Raw genomic sequence first — 12873 nt, forward strand, 5'->3', positions numbered from 1 at the left:
AGTCTGAGAGAAACAACGCCAAACTTTCATCATGGTACTTAGTCATCACCTGCTTTCATAAAAAGGACTGCAGCAAGTCATGCATTCTATGGTTTGCACTATCTGGTGAAAAAAGGAATAAGCAAGTGTAATTTCATGAGCTCCTTGATTCATAGTTTGTATTTATTTATTATTATTTTTTTAAGTCAGAGGCAGCTGTTCTGATCACTTTGCATGCGTATGGGAAGTCGTGAGAACTCTCATACTGTTTTCAACATCAAGCTCGTCAGACATGGAAGACTTCTGGAGAGAGGTACCTCAGTTTCAGCCAACAGTAGAACTTTGTTGGAATAAGAACTGTCAGAATGGCCTTTTATTCTCATTACTAACAAACAAAATTTTAGCCATCATCTCAGTTGTCTAGGATCAGCCTCCAGTTTTGTTCTTACTCTTGAACAGCCTCATAATAGTGATGAACAACATAGTACTGAGCAATACCAGAGGTGTGGTACCATTCAGTGGTGATGCTTGTCTTAAAGTCTACCCTTCACATCTTGGTTCAGATCTTCTTGGTGCCTCTCAACCTTTATGAAATTATTTTAGTCTTTCCTATGAGCAAATTAAAGCTGTTATGATAGAGCAGCAAGATTCTCAAAGACATTTTGCAGAGCAGAACTTTGATGTTTTTCTGTCCTTTGGTGAATTAAGTATTAGACAGAAACACATTACAGAATATATCTTAATACCCAATGGCACTGGTATTGCCTAGCCACTTAATTAAATGGGTGCCTGTGTTTGGATATTGTTGGCTCTCGCTGCCATCAAATATGGTGCAAGCATCCACTGTAGAAAAGGAGATTCCATGCTTGGAAGAGGCAGTGGTCTACTGTGGACATGAGATACAAAGGAAGGAGCGAGGGAGCTTTGTCAACAGGCCGGATTCCAGCTAGAAAGTAGCAGTATTCTCTTCAATGTGTAAAGCCTACCAAGCCTACACTGCGGCTGAGGTGGAAAATGTCTTTCGAGAAATCTGGTAGCTGCTGTTTATTACTCTAATACTTTTTCCATAAATCTGAACCCGACTCACGTTATGGCAGTCTTTCTGTTCTTTAATTCCCTGAACATTGAGTTATGACATTTGAAGAGTTGGAGGGCTAATAGACTGAGCTGGGGTTGCAAACACTCTTTCCCACTCCTCTCACTCATTTAACTCTGCATTTCACCCTGCCTATCATAGAAAGGCCTTGCAGGATGATCAAGGCCATCTACCTGCCAGGCAGATAATTCCCATAAGCTGACTTTATGTTGCTTTGTTGTATCTAACTTTGCATGTCCAAATTATAGAATTTTTCACTAAATTTAAGGAAAAGTTTCTCAAGGCTACCAGATTTCACTTCCCGTTGCACCATGCACAGCCTTTGCCTCTGTACAGGCTTAAATATTTGCTTTTGCAGATTTGTAGTGGTTACCCTCTGCTATTTGTAGTAAGGAAAAGAAAGAACTCCCCAAATCATATTTCAGTTGAAGAAGTAATCATTCTGTAAAAAGTAAGCCACAATGCACTCTAGTAAGACTTATTAGTTTATGTATTCTATATGAGCTTTCTGAGGGTTGATGAAGTGCAAGCAGGCAATTAAAAAGTGCACATCAGACGTATTTTGAGCTTTCTTTAGCAGCTGTTTCATATTACCAAACATGCACATTGCAGACTGGTTTTATAATTGTATAATTCAAGTAGCTTGCAGAGTATCTCAATACACTGAGCAAAACCAAGAAAAACACCATGAAAAGGTGTGCTTGGTAATTCTACCTAACAGTTGCCAAACCAAGAGCAGAGAAATCACATGAAAAATATTTCCTGCCTATGTGAAATCTGTGAAAATTCCCAGAAAGACTACAGAAGACTATAAAAAAAATCCCAGAAAGACTACAAAACAGAAACCTGCCATGGGATGAGAATGTGCTTTACATCACACCCAACCAAGGGAGATATGCTGTGTAGCTGTCAGCCTAATCTGAATTCTGCTGGACATCACATGATACTAGTTTGTACCTGCTGACACAGCATACCACGTACACTTGAAAAATCATTCCACTTCAATTTCCAGCAGAAGATAGTTTATAATATAACCACCTCCCTATGTATTTTCTGCAGCCACTTTGCAACATCTAAAAGACAGTAGATTGAATATGTTGGCTTCTCAATCAAAACCAAAAGACAAGTTTCTTTTTTAAAACTGAAGTTCCTCTGTGATGGAGGAGTTTTTATAACTGGATGCTTACAGATTTTAAGTATACATTTTCTCACCAATTTTAGAGAGGGACAAACTCTTCTACAACATTCTTTGCTGCCGAAGCAGGATTTGCACTGCTACCAGGGACTGCTGTGATGTTTGGGAGCTACAATTCCTCTCCGTGAAATGGCTCGGCTTCCCCAGGCTCTCAAAACTCGAGTTATGCCTTTGCCAGATTCACAATGGTCTCACATTTGTTATTTCTCTAAAAAGAAATAAAAAGGAGGAGTGTGTCCAGGGCTGAAAAGCTTCAAATTCATCTTCGTGGAAAACCTATGTGCTGAAAAGCTGAGTTTCACTTACTGCTTAACCAGGAGCTGTCTGTCGCAAGGCTTGAAACAAGGCTAAAGCCTCTCCTATGACCTATCTGCCTCCTTCTCCCTACCCTTGAGAAAAAGCCTTCACTTGCTACACTTCGGTTAACCAGTTTACAAAGAGGGTACAATAAAACTTGCCTTTATCACAGAGTTTTGTTAGCATATATTTCTGCAGTGCCTCTGGAGTGGAGCCCTGTTTGAAAAGCCCTGGACAGTGCAGTGAAACGTCTTGGGAAATCAGACTTGTATGCTGTATTTAGAAACGACTTGTCTATTAAATGAGATCATAATTGGTTAAATTGCCTGGTAATGAAGGAATTTTTGCTCTTCTTATTAGATAAACAGTGTGGGGTTTTTTTATTGCAAACAGTTCTCATCTGTCTAAATCAGTTCCAGGAAACCCTATAATGTCAGTCACTATTAGCATTTGGAATAGCATTAAGAGATTTATACAAGCTCATATTAATCTGTCTAGGCTAACCTTTGTATCCAGGCTGCCTCAGTTGCTGTATTTCAAATCTGCAGAACGTCATTTCTTCTCAGTGGGCTGGAAAAGGTTTAGTCCAGATTTAGCAGTGCTTTGATCGTGCTATGAAGTCATTCTGAACTCATCTGTGACCAAAAAAAAAGAGAACAAAAAACCCACCAACATTTATCTGGAGCACTTTTATATCAGTCTTATATCGAGTTGCTTAACCAGTTGGAGAAAATTTTTTGCCTCTCTTTTTCTCCCTAGAAGCTGCTACAAGTTAAGACAGTTAGCAGTGTCAGGAATATTACATTTCAGAAATACATCGTCACAGAAACAGAGAAGGAAGGGTCCACAGCTCCATCTGCCCCTGCAAAGTAAGCATGCCCAGAGCACTGTGAGGCACTTGTCCAACCTTCAGCCCTGCACCTCCCGTGAGGGCAGATGCATGAGTCCCTCAAGCAGCCTGGTCCAATGCTTAATGATGCTCATAATTAGAAAGTTTTCCTAATATCTAACCTAAAAATTCTTTTCTGCAAATTGGGTTCTGTTCTTCTCATCCTACCCCCAGCGGACATGGAGAATAATTGGTTGTCATTGTTTTTATCATGCTGAAATACTAGACCGTGTGCTGGAACATGTTCCCATGTCCTTCTCCTGCTCTTCTGCTTTCTGGATCAAAACCCAGTTCCTTCAGAATTATCCTAAAAGTCTGGTTCTCATTTATCTCTCCTGACCTCCCTCCAACTCTAGGGTGTCCAGTAAACATGTAGCTCACTTGTGCAAACATGTGTGGCCAGCTGAGGACACCCCTCCTGAGGGGAACAACCTGAGGACTCCACAAACCACACTTACAATGCTTCTTAGTGTGCTCTTTAGTGACTTAGGAGTCAGAGTGTTGGGGGTTTTGGGTTGATTTTGTCACCAACTTGGAATGCATATCATACAAAGTTATTGTAATCTCTCTTCATTTATTTATTTATTGGTCTGCAAAAGGGAAACGAAGATGTTTGCGAAGCACATGGCTCCTTGGGGAGAAGATGCTATTGAAGTGCAAAATAGAAATGCTTGTGTATCATCACTTCTGCTAGAGAAATGCCTGTGTTTCTGGCCCTCTCATCACTTAGGCTAGCTGAAGCAGGCAGTTCAGAAAGCTAAAGTCACGAAATCCAGCAGAGTCATTGTAGGATTGACACTCGTGGTGTCCCAACCTGGATCTGCAGCGTGCTGTCCTCTTGTCAGGTCCCTTTGTTTCCATTTCCTCTCCCGGCTCTCGGCAGCAGGGAGCATGTTTCTGTTCGGATGGCACCAGCACGGCGTGAAACACAGCTGGAAGCGAATTCTAATTACACTGCTCCGTGTGCACCTGGCACAAGCTTTGGGACCATTAAAACGTGCCATGGTCACCAGCAGGAACGGGATGTGGGATGAGTCTGTGTAAATGGCTGTTGCTATGTTTCTGCAGTGCATATTAAAACTCTTGACTTTTTCCCTTTTGAAATTCCTGGCAACGATGCAAAAGTGGTTTTGGCTTTTTTTAAAGCTTATTTGCAGCAAAAGGTTATAATAATACAACAGCTTGAAGCTCCAGCAAGATTTGGAGTCTCGGAGGTAAACAGAACTTGTTCCAAGTAAAAATGTGCCAAAATGCCTGCTCGGGGCTGCGACCAGAGCTGGGTAACAGCGTGAAACAGCCGAAGTGAGAGCTGACCCTGCATCCAGGGGTGTGGGTTGTGTCCCTGATGGGGGTCCCAGGCTCTGCTCCAGCATCCTGGACCAGCGGGAGCAGCCTGGTGGCAGGGAAGTGGCTGGCAGACCCTGCCCCTACCTGCAGTGACTGCGCTGCTGAGCCTTTGAGGAGGGAAGAAGGGATGTAGATGATCCTGGAGGGACGGGGGGAAGAAAAGTTGATGTTTCTGCCTGGTTGCCTGCTTGCTGTTTAAACACACAGGGAGACATGTGATAAATATTTAAGTTGCACCAATTTATTTAGTGCTGTACATGTTTAACAAGATGAATACTAAAGAGGCTAAATAGGTTAAGATTTCTAAAATGATTGTGCCACATGTGCCTTTTTACTTTGGGCCTCTGTGCAGCACAGATATTTCCACCAGTGTAACTGTCTGTTAGTACATTAATAAACCCGGCGCTTTGAAACCCTGACAAACATACCCTGCACTAAGGTAGCCACGCTGCAATGCATCCACGGCTATCTGCAGCAGCAAAGCATCTTCAGATCAGGCCAGGCTGGAGACTTTGTGCCTCTGCCCTGGCCATCACCTTGAATGCCTCTGGTCTCACCTTGAAAGTATTTGCTTCTGCACAAAGACTGCTTTATGTTTAACATTACCCTGGCACACATTCACGCTAGTCTCACCATATTATCAAGGAAATATCTGTGTACATACACGGCTAATTTGATCCCTGTGTGTTTCTGTGCCAGTCACGTGTGGTGGGATGCAAGTTTCCCTGCGGAAGATTAGCCTGTGTACTTTGTATGACGGATAAAGCCTCGCTGAATCTCACTTGATTAGTTCTCCTGTCCTGACCCTAATACAGCGGTAAAAATATTTAATGGCCTGTACTAAATTAAGTAACACCAGACTATGACTCGAGCATGCATGACTAAATCTAGTTACCCCCAAAAGAGAATGGCTTAGGTAAATACACTGTGAGACCGGCTTGCAAAGGAAGAGTCGCTCTTGAATACTGTATTAGTCATGAGACATAATCATGTAGGAGTCCTCTGGCAGTCCTAAGCTTTTGTTTCAGATAGTAGAATACCCATTAGAAATGAAATTACAGCATCAGCATCATCCAGCTTTTTTTCCTTGTTGTTCTGATTGACAGAGAGCCTGCTTGCAGCAGGGCACTGCACAGCTACCATTGCCATCAACAGGAGGGCAGAAGCCTAGAAATAGGGATTAGCCACCATTTCAGGCTTCCAGCTACTCCCCCTGCCACACCAGAAGAGAAGCTCAGCTGGGATCAGAGCATCGCGGTTACAAAGGCACAGGGATCCAACTTCACGTGGGTCGAGATGGGATGAGAACAAGGCAGGTCTTCTTAACAGAGTAGCCAAAACTGAATGTTTGCTCCCCGGCTGTGAACATCGCTCAGATAAAGCTGGGGAGAGCTGGCACCACCAGCTCCCACCGAAAGATGGGGCAGAGCTGCTGCTGCTGGGGCTGCTCCCCCCTCCCCCCCCCCCCCCCCCCCCCCCCCCCCCCGGTGCAGCTGAAACCCTTCCTAATGACAGCGATTCCCACTCTTGCAGTCCATGACTCTTGTAGGGTTTTTGCTGTCCCTCCCAGGCTTCCATCTTTAGCAACTGCCTGTTTTGCCCACGTACTAATACACTAACAGAGGAGGGAGAGGTTTCCACACTGTCTGTTGAGTTCTCATTTGAGCACAATTGTTGCAACAAAAAAATAATCTTAAAAATAGTTATAAATTATGCTATTGTTTATGAGACATGCAGTCTATGCACCCATATATAACAAGATTTCTTATTAGATGCATTTATCCTCATTCTGTCATCCACGCAGTCTTTTTCACCACTCAAGTTGCATTTGACAACTTGTTTATCCATTCTGAAGGCACTGGACGAGAGCTAGCTTTCCACATCCAGAGCAAAATGTTCATCACCTCCAAACATGTATCACTTCCACTCAAGATGCTTGCTGAAAGATTTAACCCCTTCATCAATTCTTAGACAGCTTTCCAGAAAGGGACAGGGCTTCTGCACTTCTGCATCTTCTGTACCTTCTGTAGGTCTTACCAACGTGCAGTTAGAGAAAGTCTGTTGAGGCTCTCTCAACAAACAGCAAATCTGGGAGGGAGTTAAGAGAGGGCCAGCCTTTGCCAGTGAGGCAATAAAAAACCTAAGGGGAGGCTACCAAAGCCACAGTGTTATTTTATTTGTGGTGGCAGGAGACATGATGGCACAGGCTCAAACAGAGACCTGAACACTGGTGTCAGCCAAAGGAAGGCACAAGCCTACAAATAAGCACCCCAAGCTAACTGTGGAGCTCAAAGGCAGGGTGAATGGGGCTTTCTGGCCCTCTGCAACTGGAAGAGTATTCAAAGGAGTTATTTTCTCTGGAATTTGCAAGACTTGATTCATTTCACTTACCGAAACATTGAAGGAGTGGGGGCTGCAGGAAGATTCCCAGCTGTGTGGCTCTGTTTTGAGAAGGACCAGCTCTTCGTGCTCCTGCTGGGCAAGGGTTATCTGAGGCTTCCTCCATCAGCCAGACCACTGCAGTTAGCACAGTAGAAAGGTAGTAGAAGGACAGCGATACAGAGAAAACTACCTGCCTAATGCCTCCTGTATTTTCAGTCGTTTTGTGATAAATACAAACATTGTGAGCTACTGCAAAGCCATTTACAAGTATGAAGATGAAGAAATCAGGGTAAATTTGTGCTGCTTTTGAGTGGAGATTTCAGTAGCATACAAATGCTTAAAATGCTCGCTCTCTTGCTGTGAATATCTTTTTTTTTTTTTTTTTCCTAGTCCTGGGGTGAATTGCAGTATGAGATATAGCCTTTAGAAAAACATTAATTAGTATTTGCAGTCTGCAGAGTCTAGCTGGAGCCAGCTGTTCTTTTAGATTCCTCTACAGCACATGTCCATCTCTGAGATTTTATGAACAAATTAGACCATGTTTTCAGCAGTACACAAAGAGGGCACACATTTTATATGAATTTACCTTCTAGCAACCGGAGGTCAGTGTTCAAACATCAAGCACTGGAAGCCCCCACCCATACAGCCACAGAAAAACTCTCATGATGAATGAGGGCAGGAAGGGAGAAGGAATCATCAAAATAAAATTCCCACATTGCCAGCCTGACTTTTTAATGGCTGCTGGGACCTGTACGTGCTCATGTGGCTTAGAGACCTGTTTTGAGAGCTGTTGTCAGGCACTTTCTGGTACGTTTTCCTCTGTTTCAGAAGCAATGGGTCAGAGTTACTAAGTATATGTGCATTATTTACACATCACTTCTGTGCAATTTCCATCATCCAGCTACAAAAAAATATCCAAATTCAACAGTACACTTGCCTATTCATTATGCGTAACTTCCCAAGCCTCAGAGACACACTTCTGGCCATACTTTCCTACATAACATTCCCTCCCTCCCCTCCCCCCCCTTTTTCTTTTTTTCATTTACTAGTATATTCCTTCTTTGCCCTGAAAATATATATAATTCATTTGAATATTTTCTGCAGAATGCAATACTAATGGGATTTGAGTTTTGCTGATAAGGTTTAAAGTTTCAGGTTCCATAACTGATATTCATACAAAACCTAGTCTCTGGGTTTCAAAACAGATCCAATTCACAGCGCAAAGCAGCTTAAATTCACAGAAATAACAATGTTTAAAAGAAAAAAATGGATAAATGTCACCCATGCAATTCCACAAGAATTCTTCCCCTGCAGGAAGAATTTCGTCTTTCCCAGGAAAATGACGATGCTGCAGAACATGAAGAAAAAAATGTCCATCCTTGGTCTACCTGCTGCAAGAGTCTTGCTTTCAGTGTTCATGGTGTTCACAGTCCAGTCTAACCAGCTTAAAGGGGAAGGTGACATACTCCTTTCTGTGTTTTCGAGCAAGATGCACCCTGAAGGCGCACACACACACACAAAAAAAATGAGTTATTTTAGTTTCCTGTTGCACAGAAATAGAAATCTTTTTGATCAACCTGGAACAATCTCTCGGTATTTTTGAGGCGCACAGTTACACTATGCCACAAATAAATAAATAAATAAATAAATAAATAAATAAACAAACGGGCTATGAGTCATCTCATCCTGTGTGTCTATCTTCTGTGGCTCAGTGGAGAGATTTGAGTTTTGTTTGCACTCGTGTGAAGCATCCATTCAACATGGTAGTCCATGTCATATGTGCCCTCTCCACTCAACATCCCTCAGTTACCTATAAAGGGTGAATAATGCCTTTCTTATGCCATTTACTCAGCAGAAAGAGCTTCTACTTCTGTGAATCCATTCTGGAAGACAGCATGGACTTGTGGCATAAGCCTGCCTCTTGTCCTCCTACAGCAAAGATGCTTGGCACAGAGCCTCAGGCCTATGGGAGCTACTAATAACTCATCCACCTATTTCCATCTATATCCATTTGATCATAACAGAAATTACAGGTTTGAACAGCTTTGCCTCTGGAAAAGATAGCTTGTCACTGTCAGCAAGCCATCTTCCCTTTCTGCTACGCTGCAGCTGTAACTAGGAAATCAGCAGCAACTCTTCGTTTGGATGTGGTGGTTTTACTGTGCTGGGCAGCCAGACCCAGTACATTGGAAGAAGCCCACATTTGGCCTACTCTAGAGGTCTGTCCATTGGTACTTTAAAGGAGGCTGTAGCAAGGTGGGGATTGGTCTATTCTACCATGTGTCTGGTGACAGGACAAGGGGAACGGGCTAAAGTTGCGCCAGGGAGGTTTAGGTTGGATATTAGGAAGAACTTCTTTAACGAAAGGGTTGTGAGGCATTGGAATGGGCTGCCCAGGGAAGTGGTGGAGTCACCATCCCTGGAGGTCTTTAAAGGACGTTTAGATGTAGAGCTTAGTGATATAGTTTAGTGGAGGACTTCTTAGTGTTAGGTTAGAGGTTGGACTAGCTGATCTTGGAGGTCTCTTCCAACCTAGACGATTCTGTGATTCTGTGAATCCACAAAGGACTTCTTAGTGTCTCTTCGGACAGCCAAGTACTACTTTATTTAAGGCCACATGTCATATACTCTCTTCTGATTATTCATATGTCTTCTTTTCTTCCTTCTACCAAGTATTGGCTTTCCAAAAGAGAGGAAATCTTCAGGTAAGTTTTTATATTCCATGGCTTGTCTCTATTCTGTTCAAAGATGGATACAGTTTTACATACCTTTATGGTGAAGGGTCAGGTTTATTTTCCCAAGACCTTCCACAATCTGTCCTCCTCTTCTGTCTCATTTTCCTTCAGAAAGGCAAACTGGAGCATAAGTGATCAATTATTTCCCTGAGCTCAGGGTCTGTCTGGGTGTAATGATATTAGAGGTGATATATCTGTATTGAGTTGTGAACATGTCTTTGTGGGTTAGCTGGCCTTCCATATTCTACTATATTCTATTTTGTGGGCTTAGTATCCCTGTGGATCCATCATAAATCCCTTTCCAAGGGACTATCTGAATTTCATTTTAATCAAGAGATGTGTATACCTGTTCTGTTTTCTCCAAGTCACAGTTTAGGGCAAACACTGTCCTTGATGCTCTCAAAATCAAGGCAACATTTTATTTTTATACAGCTGTTTTACACATCCTTTTATACAGTGGTGCCAGACCCCTCAAGCTTACTCATGCTAATAGCCAAAAAAGGAAATAATGACATCTCTAAGCAAAGATAATTAAATGGCATGATGCCTGCATCACTATTGGACAGCCACATTGGGCTACCTTTATTCATCAGCACTTACCTATTTTAAAAATAGAAACCTCAGAGAAAATCCTGCCAGAAGTAACTCTCAGAACTTTTTCTGGCAACAGTAGTGTTTTGTATTTTGAGCTGGACATCAAACAACAACTGGATAGGATACCATATAAACCTGGAAGATTTCTCCCTGGAGTCCTTCATGAGTAGTCAAATCCCAGCTCCATATTTCTGTCATTGAAAATCTGTGGGGATTACGTGAGCTACCTCTTGCTTGCGTGTGTGCAAGTGTCTTCCCTGAGCATTAGAGCTATCAGGAATATTACAGGGCCTGAGAAACGAACACAGACAAATCCAGAAGGCTGGGTCCAAAGCAATCTCCCCTGGCAGAATTCCAGCAGCTTCATTCTAGCACTGCAACAGCTTGTGCAGTGCCGGCTGATTCTCCCTGCAGAGTTCAGGTTTCCAACATATGGTGGCCGTAAAAAGGCACAAACAACTTGCAGTAATTGTGTGAGAGAAAAATCAGCAGTAAAAAAATGAGAAGATCAAAGAGCGAGAGATTATTAATATCAACGTCAGGTGTTCTGGAAAAAACAAAAAAAAAAACAAAAAACAAACAAACAAAACAAACAAACAAACAAACAAAAAAACAAAAACAAACAAACAAACAAAAAAAAAAACCAGTCCTGAGCAACTGGAAACAAGAAGTTCTTGAGAACCATGCCTGGGCACTAATTCACATTTATCCCCATCCCTTCACTACTGGCAGTGGAAACGGGGTCTTCTGAAATGCTGCTGCTGCTTGGTATGCTCAGGCACTGTACTTTTCTCTAATGATCAATGCTCAGTACCACAGCTGTTGTTTTTTTCTCCTGTAGTTATAACACTTGGGAAGACCTTTCTGATTCTTCACTGTCTTGGCTGAATTGTGCAACAATCCAGAGTGAAACCCATAAAGCTGCTAAATAATTCCCACATGAGCTTTTCGCAATGGCCTTTGCTATTCCAGGGCTTGACATTGCATTATCTTAAACAAAACCATGGGGATGAGCACTGCTCTGCTTTCATACTCTCTTAAGAGTGTGTCCTAATAAAGCTGTCTGAAATTAATGAAATGTTCAGTTTGCTCGCTTGGAGGAATATTTGAGAAACAACATTCATCTCAAGCAATGTTACTAAACATTACATCACTTCTATATGCTAAATTTGGTGCAGTGGTACATAAGATCTGGAGCAGATCTGCTTTCTTACCCCTAACTGTATCATTCAAGGATGATGTAGAAATCATAAGGTGAGGAAAGAGTAAGACAATCTTCAAGGGAAAAGACTTAGATTTAAGAATTCCTGGATATACATTACAGAAGGAAAGAGAATGCTTTAATTAAAATATAAAGAAGAATAAAATATTAATGCATCTTAGAAAGCAGTGCTAAATAAAGGATATTGTGCCAGAATCATCCTGAAAGAATAGGACTTAAAAGTACCCCACCTAAATGCCCCATCATCTCATGGCAACAGAAGCTGATGCATAGAAATGCTGCACTGGCCAGTCAATGCTCACCAACAAAGCCCAGGCATATAGGGACAGAGAAATGCAGAACTGCAAAATAAAAGCCATTTTAGAAAAGTGTTCATTGTATTATCAGATTATGATTAGCTGCAGAGAGCTGTATAGAGCTGTAAACTCAACTTGTGACAACTTTTCAGTCAAAAAAAATTGTTCTGCAAGCAAATGTCAGCTAACCTTATCATAAAAGGCTCTGTTCTAATTGCTGTCTCAGAACGAAGCTGCATGCATAGCTGGGGCAACACTCACTAGTGTGCTCATGACAGAGATGGGAATTAGGAGTTTTTCAGTTCTTGCTACGATTGCTTTTAATAAGCTGATATAATTACATGGTAATACTATGCGAAAATACTTCTGTGGGTTCTCTGCAATAGAGGAGGATTTCACCCTGGGAGAAAACATTTGGTTAAAGTGGCAAGCCTTATTTTTTCACCACAGCCCTGCCAGTCTCACAACACTTGCATGTACTCAATTTCCTAAGGCGTGAACTCCTGGACTCTTCTAATTGCATGAAAATCTACAATTTATGTATTTAATTCAAAGAATAAACCTACACCTCTTGAGGTTACAGACAAAAGCTTCCAAAAATTAAAAAAAAAAATAAAATCACGTCTTGGAGGTCCAGAAAAAGAAAATGGAAGCCCGAATTTGATAGTTTTTGAGTCTCATGGTGTGTATTGATCATGGTGCTTCAGAGAGGGCTGGAACCTGCTCAGAGATTCTGGGCACGGGAGATGGGCTGAAGGGTGGCTAATACCAAAGCCTGGGCTTGAGCCATGCTTGCACATTCCCCTGATGAAGTCAAACATGATGACAGTAAAGCAAATTG

The sequence above is a fragment of the Aythya ferina genome (genome assembly GCF_964211825.1).
Source record: "Aythya ferina genome assembly, chromosome: 4".
Taxonomy (NCBI): Eukaryota; Metazoa; Chordata; class Aves; order Anseriformes; family Anatidae; genus Aythya; species Aythya ferina.